General features: G+C 38.4%; 1 protein-coding gene across 6 annotated transcripts in view; it reads left to right on the plus strand.

Annotated features, from left to right (window-relative positions):
- The window catches only part of FMNL2 (formin like 2), a 335,576-nt gene that overhangs the window by 41,254 nt on the left and 277,531 nt on the right, over positions 1-16,791 (plus strand). The window contains exon 1 of one of the 6 annotated variants that reach the window (XM_077153837.1): positions 389-3,468. The exons of the other annotated variants lie outside the window; for them this stretch is intronic. The gene's annotated coding sequence lies outside the window, so the exon portion shown is untranslated. Of the gene's footprint in view, positions 1-388; positions 3,469-16,791 lie in introns of those variants that run through there. 6 annotated transcript variants of the gene reach the window in all.

Below are 16,791 nucleotides of genomic sequence, written 5' to 3' on the forward strand. Positions count from 1 at the left end.
TCATTAAAAAATTAGAGAAGAAATTAGGAATAAGGGTATCAGGAAATGCTTCATAGTTTGTGATACCAGAAGGCAGGGTAGTTTTAGGGAATCAAGGAAATGAAGTGAGCCTGTCCTGCTGCTATCAAGCCTTGCCGAGATTTCTTCTCAGAACCTCTTTTGTCGGTCATGCTGCAAATGAGTTCCCAGGTGGTCTCATTGAAGGGAAAGAAGTAGGGCCCAGAGTTCTACTCCAGCACTGGTAATCTTGAGTATATACTTTCATCCTCCATCTGCAAATGGCAGTAATACTGACCTTTGTTAGCCTGAAGTTCTTCTGAGGACCCTAAATGTGGTCTGCTTAGAACCCTGTTTCGCTCATTTTGTTAGACCTTACCTTTAGTAAGGTCTCTGATGTTGCCCTCTTCACCTTCTCCCTGAAAAGTTTACACCCTAGTAGTTGATAAATTATGTGATTTTTAAATAGTTCTTAACTTGGTGGATTTTAAATAGTTCTTAAATAGTTCTTAACTTGGTAAGTACCTTGACTATTTGAAGTTCATTAACTCCAACAAACTCTAGGCTTCGATTTATCACTTTGATAATTTCCTTTGCAGCTTGTTGTACTTTGGTTTTCATGCCATGAGCTTTCAATATGCCTATCTTTTTTATCTTTAGAACTTCCACGACTCTACTTTTTCTCCTTCAGCGATTCATGATCTGTCTGACTTAATATTGTTGCTTTGAAGTCTGAGTACTTCTCACATAGAGGTGTTTTCCATTGACCTGGACAAATGCAGAAGCAATTTACCGTAAATCACTGTGGCATTCCCTCCCTCCCATTTATGGTTTAGTTATTTGACAAGTCTAATGAAATACGTTAAGTAGTAATATGGGTGAAGTGGTTTGTGGTTTCAGAATATATTTACTCCCTCTTAACAATAGGAAGAGACAAACTTTGTTGCTCTACGTGGCTTAGGGTATTCTCCTGGGAGATTTGCTGTTCTTCCTGCATTCTCCACCCCCCCCCCCCACCCCCACCCCGTTCACCACACTATCCAGGAGCTTGGGGGCTGATGAGTAAAAATGAAAAAGCTTAGGAGGAAGGACTAGTTCTCAGATGTGTGCATGAGAAAGTGTTGTGTTGTCTTGGGGTTAAGCCCTTACTAGGAAATAGAAATGGGGTCTTCATTGCTTTGTATTTACTGTGCTGTGTAAGTATCATACAAGGGCTGGATTGAATACTAATGCTCAAGGAATTATTTGAAAAGTCTATGCCATTGCCAAATGCCAAATAGAATTTTAGTTTAACTGTAGTTGAAAATGAGGATTTTGTGTTATCCCTGTGGGAATGAGTGGCTAGCCCAAATTTCTACCCTAGGCAGATATTTTTCTTTATGAGAGGTACCAGCCCAAGACCTTGCTTTGTCATAGGCCTTTGATAAATGTTTGGTAGATTTAATTGCTTGCTGGCTTGTAGAATACTGACATTTGATTAGATTAATCCTAATATAATTAAGAGTGATTATTCAGTCACAAAATAGAACATTCTCTTATTTTTTCTAAAAGTAATTGAAGTTTAAACACAAAGGTATAAAATAAACCTAATGGAGGAAAATTGCTACTTATCAAGGGGAAACCTGGATGTCCTATTTATACTGCATTCCATAGCCAAGGTTCAGTTCATTTTTGAATTTGAACTCTAGGCATAGATTTTCTTTTAACTTTTTCTGTTGTGTAATATAACATATATACAAAGCAAAGAAAGAAAAAAGCAGTAGTTTTCAAAGCATTCTTCAACAAGTAGTTACAGGACAGATCCCAGGGTTTGTCATGGGCTACCATACGATCTCTGATTTTTCCTTCTAGCTGTTCCAGAATATAGGAGGCTAGAAGGAATAAATATTTTTTTTATTATCACAATGGACTTTTTTTTTCTTTTTTGTGAAAAATAACATATATACAAAAAAGCAATATAGTTCAAAGCATAGCACCACAATTAATTGTAGAACAGATTTCAGAGTTTGGCATGAGTTACAATTCCACAATTTTAGGTTTTTACTTCTAGTAGCTGCTCTAAGATACTGGAGACTTAAAGAGATATCAATTTTTATTCATTTTCATTTGTTATATCCTGTCTTCTCTGTATAACTCCACCATCAACTTTGATCTTCCTATCCCTCTCTTTAGGGGTATTTGGGCTATGGCCATTCTAACTTTTTCATGTTGGAAGGGGCTGTCACTAATATGGGGTAGGGAGATGGAACTCGCTCATGTTCTGGAGAGGCTGGGCTCTCTCGGCATAGATTTTTAAGAAATTTAGTTGAAGCTGTCAGGTGGAGGTGTGATTAAAGCAGCATTTGGTATATCAATTTATTTCTCTTGAACGTGGTGCACAGTTGAGAAATGCTTTGGAAAGCAGTGGTGTTTCCTGCTGTCATGGATTTGCCTTTCAGGCCCCAATCTCTTGTGTTGGACCCGGTGAAAAACCCAATAGCTCTTAAAATGGACATGTCTCCCCTGTCATCCTGCTGTGCTGATGTATATGGAGAGATCTGGCTGCTAGGATATTTGAACCTCTTATTGTAGGTGGGCTGTGGACTGACTCCAACAGGTGCCTGCTGTGGTTAAAACAGCTCAGTACCAAGCAAATATTTTCATCATAGTTAATAGATGACTAAATGAGTTGATTTACATTTATCTTGTTTGATCTCTACATCTGATTTATGAGTTAGGTATTGTTGTTCCCATCCCAGGAAACAGGGATTCATAATTTCCATTATAAGGTATATAAGTATGACTGTATATGGGGTCAAGAGATATTTGGGGATTCTAGAACCTCATTCTCCATATTTCACTGAATACATTCAAGGTAGTGATCTTTGGTTCAAGGTCAGACACTCCTGACCCTGCCTTCAAAGTCATTTCTGGTGTTTGATCTCACCAAGTTCTTTTTTAGGTCTACCTTAAATGCCCCATTGCCTGTTTTCTCTAAAATGTCCTGGCCCTCATTGTTCTATGGATCGTTAGAGTTTACATGTTAAGAATCAGAAAGCTTCTGTTTTGTCATCTTTTGTTAGTTGGCAAAAATTCTTAAAGATTTTATTGGCATTTATTTTGTGTTTCCTAGAAATGTTTAGAGCTAAAAAAAAGACATAATTGAGATTAGTTCTCAGAGGAAAATACTTGTGTACTAAAAAATCAGTTTAAAGGACTCAAGATAAGTGATCAAAGAGCTGTTATCTTCACATGTGTTCTTCCTGAATTAGAAGACTAGCTATGTATTATTATAGCTTAATAATGCAAATGCCTAATGCCCCCACAGGTTCTTTTGTTTCATAGTTGATTGTCTACTGCCATCATAGGACCTTTTGACGAATAATTTGTGTGTAGTTCTCCAAAACAAAGGAAGTCAGTGCCACTTTTAAAGGAGATTCGTAAACTCAAGTGCCATTAGAACCAGTGAACCAGACATTGAAAAGTAGCAAGGTAATGTCCCCCTTTTCATATCTGATTTAGTTATCTGTATCCTCTCTGTTTTTTTCTGGTCTAGCTAGGAGGTTTGTCAGTTTTATTAATCTTTTCAAAGAAGCAGCTTTGTGTTTTGTTATTCTCACTATTGATTTTTTTTATCCTCCATTTCATTTATCTCTGCTCTAATCTTTATTTCCTTCTGCATGCTTTGTGTTTAGGTTGCACTTCTGTTTCTAGTTCTTTCAGTTTCTACATTAGGTCTCTGATTTCAAGTCTTCTTTTTCAGTGTAAATATTTAGACCTATGAATTTACTCCTCAGCACTGCCCTTGTTGCCTCCAGTAAGTTTTAATATGTTGGGATTTCACTTTCATTAAACCCCAAGATATTTCCTAATTTCCCTTGTGATTTTTGTCTTTGACCTATTGGTTCTTTAGGAGTACGTTTTTAAATTTCCACATACCTCAGAATTTTCCATTTATTCCCGTTACTGATTTCTAGCTTCACTCCATTGCTGTTGGAGAAGATGCATTGTATGATTTCAGCATTTTTGTATTTATTGAGACTTGTTTTGTGATCTAACGTATGGTCTGTTCTGGAGAATGATCCATGTGTGTTAGAGAAGAATGTATATTCTGGTACTATTGGTTGAAGTGTTCTATAGTATGACTTTTAGGTCTAGTTTGTATAGGGTATTGTTCAGGTCTTCTATTTCCTTATTTGATTTTCTGTCTAGATGGCCTCTCCATTATTGCAAGTGGTGTATTGAAGTCTTCTACTATTAATGTAGAAGTCTTTCTCCCTTTAAATTTGTCAGTGTTTGCTTTGTGTATTTTGGGCTCTGCTAATAGGTGCATGTATATTTATAATTATTACCTTCCTTACTGAGACTTTCTGTTCTAGTTTGCTAGCTGCCGGAATGCAACACACCAGAGATGGATTGGCTTTTAATAAAAGGAGATTAATTTTGTTAGTTCTTCAGAGGAAAGGCAGCTAACTTTCCACTGAGGTTCTTTCTTACGTGGGAAGGCACAGGGTGGTCTCTGCTGGACTTCTCTACAGGCCTCTGGATTCCAACAACTTTCCCCGGGATGATTTCTTTCTGCATCTCCAAAGGCCTGGGCTGAGCTGCGAGTGCTGAGATGAGGTATGCTGAGCTGCTTGGGCTGTGCTACGTTGAGCTCTCTCATTTAAGCACCAGTCAATTAAGTCAAACGTCATTCATTGCAGCAGGCACACCTCCTAGCCAACTGCAGATGTAGTCAGCAACAGATGAGGTTCCCGTACCATTGGCTCATGTCTGCAGCAACAGAACTAGGCACATTCACCTGGCCAAGTTGACAGCTGAATCCAACTACCACACTTTCCCATCTCCTCCTGCATAAACCCTACACCCATTATGCATTAATTCTCTATTACCCCTGCCCCTCACACCTGCAACCTGTACTCTGATTTCTACCTCTGTGAGTTGGCATATTCTGTGGTATTTTCTTTGTAGTTACCATGGGGCTTAAATTTAACATTCTAACTCCATAACAATCTTGTTTGCTTTGATGCCACCTTAGCTTCAGTTGTATAAGCAAAGTATTTTTTTTATGCACCTCTGTACCCCCACCTTTATATGCTTCTTGTCACAAATTATGTGTTTTTACGTTATGAATCCCAAACCACACATTTCTCATTACATTTTCTGCATTTGCCTTTTAGGTACTATAGAAAGTAACAAATGGAGGTTCAAACCAAATATAAAGTAGTACTGGAATTTATATTTATCCTATCATTACTTACTGGAGATCTTTATTTCTTCATACAGCTTCGATCTAATGTTTATTGTCCTTTCCTTTTACCCTGCAGAAGTTTCTGATGAGAAATTGATTTTTAATCTTATTGAGACTCCTTGTGTTGTAACAAGCTCTAGTGTAGCTTTCAGAATTCTCTCTATTGCTGGTATTTAACATATTGATTATGAAATGTCATGGCATAGGTCTATTTGAGTTTATTCTGTTAGTAAATTGTTCAGTATCTTAGATGTATATGGGCATATATTGGTTAAATCTGGGAAGACGTCAGCCTTTATTTCTTTGAATATTATCTTGGCCCCTTTTTCTTTCTTCTCTTTCTAGGACTTTTCCAAAGTGTATATTGGTATGCCTGATGGTGTCCCACATATTCCTCAGGCTCTCTTCACTTTTCTTCATTCTTTCTTCCTTGTGCTTCTCAGACTGTATGATTTCAATTGTTTTCTATTCAAGTTCACCGATTCTTTCTTCTGCCAACTCCAATCTGCTGCTGAACTCTGCTAGGAACTTTTACATTTGTTACTGTGGTCTTCAGCTCTAAGCTCTATTTGGTTCCTTTTCTTAATTTCCGTCTGTTCTAGTTTGCTAGCTGCTGGAATACAATATACCAGAGGTAGAATGGCTTTTATAAGGGAGCATTTGTTTATTAAGGTGCAAGTTTACAGTTCTAAGGCTGTGAAAATGTCCAAATTAAGGCACCAACGAGAGGTTACCTTCACTCAAGAAAGGCTGATGAAGTTCAGGGTTTCTCTCTCAACTGGAAAGAAGGCACATGGCAAACATGGCGACATCTGCTAGTTTCCTCTCCAAGCTTTCTGTTTCATGAAGCTTCCTCAGGGGTGTTTTCCTTCTTCTTCTCCAAAGGTCTCTGGCTGTGTGTGCTCTTGTGGTTCTTGTGGCTCTGATCCTTTTGTGGCTTGCTTGTTGTTCTCAAACTTTCTCTAACATGAGTTCTCCTTTAAGGATTCTAATAAACTAATCAAGACCCTCCTGGAACAGGTGGAATCACATCTCTAATCAAAAAGTTAATACCCCTAATTGGGTGTGTCATATCTCCATGGAGAATATCTAATCAAAAGGTTCCAACCTACATTATCAAATTGTAGGTTGGGATTAAAAGAAATGGTTGTTCCCACTAGATTAAATCAGGATTAAAACATGGGTTTTCTAGGGAGCATAATCCTTTCAAACCATCTATTGATAATCTCTTTATCTTTAGGTATTCTTTTCATGATTTCCTGTAATTTTTTCCAGTTTTCCTTCAACTCTTTGAACATATTTAAAACAAGTTTTTAAAAGTTTTGTCTAGTATATCTCAGGTCTGGTCCTTATCATCAATAGTTTACAATTCTTTTTATCTTTTGCTTGGGCCATTACTTTCTGTTTTATTATATGTTTTGAATCATTTGTTGAAACCTGTATATTTTTATATTTTAAGATTTATTAGTGGGATTTAGGCTCTCAGGGGGTCTTTTTCCTTAAGCTTTTATCCAGGTCGTGTTATGACAGAGCTTACCTTGAATGCCAGGAGCCACGAAAACAAAAACCCAGAAAGAAACAAAACACTTTTCTCAGACTTTGTGTGCTGATCCGTGGGTTCTCGTTCTGGGCTATCCATACAGGGTTTAGAATGTAGCTCCAGGCCAAAGTTAGGGTCTTCCCTGCTCCTTTTTATGCAAGCACTTTTCTCCATTTCCATGGTTCCAAGTGGTCTCTCTTCCCTAAGAAACTGTTGCCAGGGTGCCAGATACTGCATTGTATGTCCTACAGCCAACCATTCCTTGCCCTGGTCCTTGCGACTTGACTGCTCATGTAGAATAGCTCTCTGAGCTGCATTTCCATGTGTAGGGCAAGTTCCTGGTCAGTGAGTCCCCCAGAGTAACGCTCATGCATATACTGGAAGCAAGTATCTCTGGCCCAACCACCAGACAGATTGGGCCCGAGATACTTCCTTCCGGTATGTATGTGAGTGTTACTCTGTTCCCTCTGGAACTGGGACCAATGATCTGCACTGGGAGACTGTGCTGGCTCCACGTCAAGCCAGTGAGGGCTGTGAGAGGGACCAGCCAGGGTATATATGTCATGAAATATTCCTTTTGAATTTCTTCAGCCAGTTCATAGGCTATAGAAAAAGAGGTGGTGGGCTGGATTTGGCCTGGATTTGGCCTGGGGGCTGTAGTTTGTTAACCCTTGTAATAGATGAGGCCTCTTAATTTGTTTTGACTTTTTTTCCCTGCTTCCGTCTCTAGATTGGTATTTAGATATAGCCAAGCTTTAATTTTTATATAATAGAATTTTAAATTTATGATCATTTTGTCATTAGTTTGAAACTTTGAATGTTATTTACTAAAGATTGAACAAAAATATAGATGACTTAACTGAGAAAATTATTTCTAAAAGAATAACCACTTAGATACAATTAGAATTTATTTTGGTGTGTAGTGTAATGTGGAGGTCCAAGTCCATTTAATTTTTTCCCAAGTTGCAAATGAATTGTGGATCGTTTTTTGAGTACACAGTTAGTATTGGGTTTCCCAGCTCTCTTTTGGGTGCTTTTAAACTCAGCCTTACACTGTGATATCGTCCCTTCTTTTCATTTGCGTGCATGAAGTATGACACCGACCTTGGAAATAAGTTCTTCTTAGTTGTTCTTAGTTGTTTCCATTTGAGCTGGCATTTACAGGAAAAATCAGGTGGAACCCCTATAAGCACAATGAATACATGTGGAAATAATTATTCTTTTTTGATGAGTTGTTTTTATGTATTTATTTTTAATGAATTATAAGAGCCTCATCACTCAAACTGGGAAATAAGCAATTAATGGTTTCCAATACAAAACATAATCTGCTGGTATTTTGGCTTTGGTGAAATATCGTACTCAAATTTGTAAGTAAAATTTATTTATTTAGCATAGGTTACCCTGAAGTTTTGGCAGGAGTTCTCCTATTTAGTCATTATAGGCATGCTGAAGTAACTCAAAATGCAATTTGATTGAAATTGAAAAACACTTTTACTGAAAATTACAAAACTAAATTTGCAGGAATGGCTCTTTTTAACCTCTGAAACTTAAAAACTTGTCTTTTTCCAATTCAGTTGACCATAAAGAGTAGTTATACTGTTTTTATTTTCTGATAGTATTGAAAGTTATCCCTGCTGAACCAATGTGCTGTTACAGTGTCAATGATGGATTTGCTTTAACTTATTTTTCCATAAAGCTGTAATTAAAAAAAGTTTTCTGCTAAAATACCTTCCTAATTCTTTGATTATTACAAGAAAAAAAAATCTTGCCTCTGAAGCTCCCTCCTAATTCTTTGGTTATTAGAAGAAAAAAAATCTTGTTTCTGAAACCTCCTCTGGTCAGCTGTATTTGCATTCGAGTATTCTTTCAGATTCAGGGATGTCTGTATGTTAAAGTTGGGTTACCATGGTGCGGTGTGACATGAGATGGCAAACCCCATGCAAAAGTTAAAGAGATGAGTAGTGCTTGGGATACAGATCCCATAGAATACAACTTGCCAACAAGTTCTAGGCAAGAGGTTAGGAAAGTAAATATTTTCATCCACAGCGGAAAAGCTGTGTTCCGTGGTGTCTTGAATTTCAGGGAGATTCATTGCTTGAGTATTCCCCAAATGGACTATTAGCTAGTTCCAATCTCTTTTTTTTCCTCCACAGTGGTCCTTATCTACCATCTGGACTGATCTCTTAAAATTGAAAGTTAAACTAGATATGATGTTTTGATTTGAAATATTAAACCTATGCTTATGTTTAGCTAGACTATAAGGATATACTTAGAATATTTGTTCAACTTCCCCACCCAAAATGAATTAGGAGAAGAATAGGAATAATTAAAGAGCTTTCAGGCTCATATGAAACCCGACAATGTGGAAATCTTGAATTCGTTTTTGCAAGCTAAATTTTTTTTTATTAATTAAAAAAATTAACACAACATTTAGAAATCATTCCATTCTACATATACAATCAGTAATTCTTAATATCATCACATAGATGCATATTCATCATTTCTTAGTACATTTTTTTGCAAGCTAAATTTATAAAGCTTTAGCAGAAGACATTTTGTTCTTCTTTGGGTTATTGACCCAGGCTTTGTCTTCCTCTTTTAAATATGTTTCAACCAAAGCCCCAACTGTGCGCCGAATAGGATGTATGAATTTGGGAAGTAAGAGAAAAAGAAATTTTTTTTTTAATGTGAAAGCAGAACAGTTATGTGGAAGCTATTGTTTTGTTCTGTGTTTTTAGTGATTCTGAAGTGCAGCTTTTGACAGAGTCAGAAAGTCTTGGCTTTAAGCATATTTGTCACTACGGAGAGTGTGCTGGTTTGAAAGGAAGTATGCCCCCTAAGAAAAGCCATGTTTTAATATAAATCCCATTTCTTAAAGGTAGAATAATCCCTATTCAATACTGTATATATGAAACTGTAATGAGATAATCTCCCTGGTTGATGTGATTTAGTCAAGAATGGTTGTTAAACTGGATTAGGGAATGACATGTCTCCACCCATTTGAGTGGGTCTTGATTAGTTTCTGAAGTCCTATAAAAGAGGAAACATTTTGGAGAGAGAGATTCAGAGAGAGCAGAGAATGCTGCAGCACCACGAAGCAGAGAGTCCACCAGCCAGCGACCTTTGGAGATGAAGAAGGAAAACGCCTCCTGGGGAGCTTCATGAAGCAGGAAGCCAGGAGAGAAAGCTAGCAGATGACGCTGTGTTCACCATGTGCCCTTCCAGCTGAGAGAGAAGCCCTGACTGTGTTCGCCATATGCCATCTCGAGAGAGAAACCCTGAACTTTATTGGCCTTCTTGAACCAAGGTGTCTTTCCCTGGATGCCTTTGATTGGACATTACTATAGCCTTGTTGTAATTGGAACATTTTCTCGGCCTTAGAACTGTAAACTAGCAACTCATTAAATCACCGCTTTTAAAAGCCATTCCGTTTCTGGTATATTGCATTCCGGCAGCTAGCAAACTAGAACAGAGTAAATGGGCTGCCTGGAGGATCCTGGGGTCTTTAATGTGGATCTTTAAGCATAGGCTTTGCCGTTTAATGATGGCATTTCTGCGAAAATGAACTCCTGTGCTTACATCTCTCCCATTCTCTTACATCTTTTAGTGTTTCAGATCTAGACTAAGCATTTGAACGGCCATCCCTAAGGATTTCCAAATTTGAAAGCTGGAAGAACTTGACCTGGATATAATTCAGATTTTTTTTTGGAGGGAATTATTTTTCCCTTTTCTGCCTTAAAGACATATACTATACCTGTTATTTGGGCAGAATTGGCTTGAAAAATCAAACATGAATGAGTCTAGCTGCTAAATATAGCGAGAGAGCTGATTCATAATTTTTGATCTGCAAGTGGACAGTGTTGTCATTGACCATTTCATTGTTTCAGTGTTTGCCAAGCCTAGAATAAAAGCCAAGGCTGCTGCTTAACCATGCATGGCTCTGAAAAGTCATTTCTACTTATCCTGCTCATTTCTGAAGATAATGTGTAACCAGAGGGACTGTAGGTCCCGACATAGATGGATCCTGCATTTGAGGACAAATTTCCATACTTCTGGAAGTACCTCAGGGTTCAGACATTCTCTTGTCTCTTTTTCTTCCCCAACTAACAAATATGTTTTTATTTAAGTCAAATGTTAACTCTTCTGCCTTGACGTTTTCTAGCTCTCTCAAGTGTAGTAAGAGGGAGATTTAAAATAACTGGAAAACTTTTTGTGTAGATATTTCTTTTGTCATCCTTATGTGATATTTCTGCTCGGCATTTGGGGTAATAGTTATTCTAAGAACATTACCTAAATTGCACCATTTTTTAACTTGTGGCCCCCAGTGTGCACCCCCTCCGTCATCATATCTGAACCTCTCTTTTCTGCTTGCTTTGCTTAGGGAATCAGAAAACTAAGGAGTTGGAATGCACTTGGCATGCTATTCAATATTCCATGAATTTGTAGACTAAATACATTACTTTCTGTGGTTCATCCAGAAGATGTGGTCATCTTTTAAAATTGCAATTAGCACTTTGTAGAATTGGCTGATGAAAAAGAATATGTTAAGATTATGTATGTTTTGGATTTAATACTGCTTTATTTACCTTATCCTGCTTCACCTTCAGTATGCAAAAAGGAAAATTAAGAAATTTTTTCTCTTTTTTCTTAAAAAGTAAATCACACAAAAAACTAGGCAACTGGAATTGAAGAATTAAAAAAAAAAAAAGTCACAAGCACAGATGGTTCACCTTGGTAATTTGCAAGGAAACCAGATGGACAAAATGCAGGAGAATTAGGGAAATTGGAGTTTCAGATAGTAGAATTACCTGCTGGAATTATTCATGAAGATTTTACTTTCCAGAATGAACATCAAAAGATTTAATTTTTCAGTATGTTATAAGAAAATAAATAAAAGAAGAGCTGCTAGAAAAAGTGATAGAGTACTTTTAGGTTGAAAATCTCAGCAATTTCCTGGCCATGATTTGTAGCTTCAGTTTCCCTATCCTCTCCTCTTTTCCCTCCCCTCTTCCCTTAACTTTAGGCAAAGGATTTAAATTTCTTTTGATCCTCATCTGTAAAATAGGAGTAATATTTTAATCCATAGGGATGTGAGCATTCCTGTGTGTTAAGTGCTTTATACATTGCTTGGTCAAGAAATACTAGTCTATTTCCTGATGGCCCCTTTGTAATTAAAAGTTTAGATGACTAAATTAACTTTCAGATGATATTTTTTTTGAGTAATGAATATGTAAGACTATTCTAAGCCCTGAAGCAGATAAAACCATGAATGATAGCTAATGCTTTGAGTACACAGGCCCTATTTTAAACCACGTGTGCATTTTATCTAGTTTAATCTTCTCTACAAGACTATAAAATATGCATCATTATCCCCAATTTACAGATGAAGAAACAGTATAGAGAACTAATTTACCTGAGGTCTCACAGCTAGTAAATGGTGGGGTTGGGTGGGTCAAAAAGAATTAAACTGATGAGTGCTACAATGTGGCACTTGTTTAAAAAAGAAGAAGAAGAAAGAAAGAAGTGACAATGATCAGGTGATTAGGGGAAAAAAAAGCTATTCTGTGTGGTTCAGGGAGAGGATGTCATTTAATTTAAGCTGAATCTAGAAGGAGTGAATGGGTTGTGAAAAGCAGAGATGGGTAGCCAAAGAGAGGACACTGTGATGGTTGCAGAGTTGGGAAAGCTTGGTCTGTGCCCAGGAGCAGCAGACAACTTGGCTGCCTTTGTGAAAATATGGCGGGGTGTGAGAAAGCTCCTAGAGACAGCCCCCGGCCACTCTGTGGGGTGGTGCTGGGATTCCAGACTTGAGGAGGTGGGATGTGGGGGCAAGGCTTCCCCTGTCCATGGCTGCTGCCTGGGAGTGACAGAGGCTGAACTGAGAGACACTGACTGAGAGAAGTCAAATCAGAAGCCAACTGCTCAACCACTCCAAAAAAGAGTTGTAGATCTAGAAGGTAGAGGAGAGGCAAGTGGCAAAACTGGATATGAGTGAGAATATTTGAAACGGTGTTTGAAAAAGGAGTCTGGCGAATTCCCTGAAATGGTCTCTACAGTGTCTTTTTAGTAGGTGTTGGTGGCTCTGGATATGAGTGGGGGAACAATTTAGTAATTGTTCTCTTCTCAGTCTTGAAAGCAAGTAGAAGAGATGAAAGGCTGAACAGGTGGTGTTGGAAACACAGAATACTAAACGCTAGCATACGCTTGGTCTTCAGGAATGTGATAGGCTGCTGCAAGTTTTTTTGGGGGGAGTGGGGTGGGTGGGGAAAGGAGTGGCATAATGGGGATTATGCTTTAGGAGGATTATTCTGGCATTTAGTTGGGGATGGAAGAGATTATGTTGACTTTTTTAGGGAGGGCGTTTGAGTGGGCGCCTTTATATCTGAAGGTGGAATTCATAAGGCTTTGTATTCAATTTTATTTGGAGGGTGAGAGATGACCTTAATGTTTTCAATAACATGTGTATTCATTTAGCAGATATATCTGTGAGTTCTGTGTGGCAGGCAGAGTGCTTGGCACGGGATATACAATGGTGAGCAAAACTGTGTGGGTGGATGAGTGAGGAGGAAAAAAGTGGAAAGTGTTGTCTCTGAGGTTTTGACCTTGGGTCATGGAGAAAGGGGTCTGACATTCACTCAGGCGAGGTAGGCAGCAGAGGTGTTGACTTGGAGGCTTGATGGTGAATTGTGTTTGGATGACTTGCATTTGGGGATGAGTTGAGTTTGAGGTTAATCCTACCAGGGATCAATTATAAAATTAGATATAGGGTTGGAGATTAGAGATGCCAGTTGTTGGAAAGTGGATCAGAAAACATGGAAAGCTCATGTAGCGATTCAAGAGGAGTAGGGCAAAGGACTGAAGACCTTGCAAGCAAAGCTTACATTTCATGGGGTAGAAGGAAGATGCTGTGAAAAAGATTGAGAAGTCAGTGTAACTTCCCTGTTTCTGCATAGAAACTCTTAGGTAGTTTTCAAGTCACTTTTAAGGCTTTAGAATAGGGTTCTTAGCCTCAGTGCTATTGACATTTTGAGCCAGAAAATTGTCATGGGAACTGTCCTGGGCATTGTAGGACATTTAGGAGCACCCCGGGCCTCCACCTACTGGGTGCCCATGGGAGTGGTGAAGAGCACTGCACCACCGTCATGATGATAAAAAACATGTCTGTAGACATTGCCAGTTGTCTCCTGGTGGGATGGGCGTGGGGCAGAAATCTCCCATCATTGAGAACCACTGTTTTAGAGGTTATGATTTTGTAATATTCTTTGCTATCCTTTCCTTCATCTATTTCCTGTCCAAATCACAGCTGGGGAGGCGTGATGTGCCGAAAAAACCAACGACACAGTTCAGCCTTTATTTGGCTATGAGAGTTTGGTGACTCAGTTCTCAATAAAGTTATGAATAGGAAAACATTGGAAATTATACCATAGAACAGTTTCCTGTACTGGAGGAGGAATGAACTTGCCAGACAATTTCATTTTAGCACTCAACAGGCCTGGGCCTGTGGTGCGAGTTCATTTATGGACGTTGATTTGGGGGAAGTTCAACCCTGGAAGTTTGGGGAATTTAGGGGTTTCAAAAAGAGTATTATTTTACAGAATCCCCCTATCTAGTTCTTCAGTGATTTTGGGGAATAAAACATTAATTTCAATGTCATATCAAAGAAAATAGATGTGTGTCTTAGTAAAGATCCTTAAAAGTTCATGTTGAACACCTCACTCCTTCTAGTGAATTGACATAAGATGTGTGTACAATTGTAGTGGTTTCTGTATCCAGAACTACCTTGTTCAAGAGTTCTTTGTTGAAGTCCTGGCTGTCAGTTTTGATTGAAGGATTCTTTCTTTTTGATCTTGAAAGAAGTGCTGGGAGGCAAAAACTTTAGCTTAAAGTTTGATTTTTATGCAAGATACCAAAGAACAAGTTCATGGCTATGTCAGGAGTATTCACATTTTCAATTCAAATCTTTATTTTGAGGCTGACCCTGGATTTGGGTATCTGGTTACATCAGCAGAGGAGAGGATGTTGATTCAGGTTGAGGCTCTTTCTTCCCCTCCTCATAGTTCTCCAGGTGCTCCTCTCTTGCCTTTGAGCCTAAAATGAATTTCTGACAGGTGCTTGATGAATAAGTGGTTATTGTTATCAGTCTGGCCTACTGAACTATTTATAGGACTTGAGAAATTGTCAGAAAAGAGAGACCTAAAAGTTGGGCGGACCACGGTGGCTCAGCAGGTAAGAATGCTTGCCTGCCATGCCCGAGGACCCGGGTTCGATTCTGGATGCCTGCCCATGTAAAAAAAAAAAGAAAAAAGAGAGAGACCTAAAAGGAAAAAACAGAACTATGTCTAAGTGGTTTCAGATGTTGTTTTAAATCCTAAGCAGCTGTAAATGCTATGAGTCGTTCTCATTTATAAATAGTGGTGAACTAAAACCAAAGTGATGTGAAGGAGGATGCTCCAAGCCCAGGGGTGGGGTGGAGGTGGAGGTGCAGCGGGGTCTGGGTGTCTCCCTTGATTCCAAGTAGAGTTTTTCAGGGAGCAGGCGCTGGGGCTCCTTTGTTTCTCCGAGTGTGGTCCAGCTCTTGAGAAAAGCAGATTTAGTCCCCAGCAACAGAGTTCTTCGGCCTTGAAGTCTTTGGGTGATGTTTATCAGTCAGTGAAGATAGGACAGGGAGGGGTGGGAAGGGGTGAGAACAGGCAGCTGCTGCCAGAATGAATTGGCCAGGTTCATCCATCTCTTCTCCTTTGCACACAGCTTTCTCATTCCCTCTTTGACATAGAAACAAAACAAAACAAAACAACAAAAAAACGTTTACTTTAGAACAGTTTTAGAAAAATCAAGAAGATAGTACAGAGTTTCCATATACCTCATACCCATTCTCCCATTTTTTAAAAACAATTTCCCTTCGTGCATTTATTACAATTAATGAACCAATATTAATGCATTTCATTAACTGAAGTCCATACTTTTTACAGATACCCTCAGTTTTTTACCTAATGTCCTTTTGCCGTTCCAGGATCCTATCCAGGACACTGCATTGCATTTACTCATACTTGTTTCCTTTGGCTCTTCTTGGATGCAAGTTTCCCAGACTTTCTTTGTATTTGATGACCTTGACATTTTTGAAGAATACTGGTCAGCTCTTTTGTAGAATGTCCCTCAATTGGGATTTGTCTAACTTTTTTTTTCTCGTGATTAGATTAGAGTTATTGACTTTTGTAGTAAAATCACAATAAATCAAGGGTATATATTACCAACATGACTTAGCCTTTGAAGTTGACATTGAGCAACCTGGTTGAACTAGTGTTTGTCAGGATTCTTTTTCTATTAAATTGACTCCTCCCCCACCCCACGTTTGGAAGAAAGTTGCTATGTAAAGCCCATCCTTGTGGATTGGGGAGTTATGCTCTACCTCCTTGAGGGTGGGGTATCTACGTAAATTATTTGGAATTATTCATGAGGGATTTCTCTTTTACCCTAATTTATTTATTTAATCATCTGTTTATATCAATGTAGACTCGTGAATGTTTTATTTTGGTAATAATGCGTTGCTACTTTATTTTGTTGTTCAACTTATTCAACTTTGGCAAGCTCTTTCAGTTGACTTCTGTGTCCCTTTGACATACCCTCATCATTTTGTTTGTTTTGTTTTGCTTCAGAAAGAACTTTATTATCGTTTGGCACTACAAGTTACCTCTGACTTTTTTTTGTGCCTTGGGAATGCTTTCTTCCCAGTGTGGAGTAGTGACAGAGCATATGCTTGGGGGCCTGAAGGCTAAGGTGTTGGTCTCCTCTCACCTTGTTAACCTGTTGTCTCTAAAATGAGTATACCAGAAGTCTCTTGCTAATCGATCTGTAAAAATAAAAATGTAATAGGCCTTAAGCATATTAGCTATCCAATGCTTTTCAAATTTTTTTTAAACTTTGAAACATTTGTTCACAGTGGTATTTTTCATAATCACCAAAAGGTATAAGCAACCTGAGTGTCCCATCAACCAGTGAAGGGATAAATAAAATACGCTATGCA

Source organism: Tamandua tetradactyla, chromosome 3 (assembly GCF_023851605.1).
Source record: "Tamandua tetradactyla isolate mTamTet1 chromosome 3, mTamTet1.pri, whole genome shotgun sequence".
NCBI classification, from domain to species: Eukaryota; Metazoa; Chordata; class Mammalia; order Pilosa; family Myrmecophagidae; genus Tamandua; species Tamandua tetradactyla.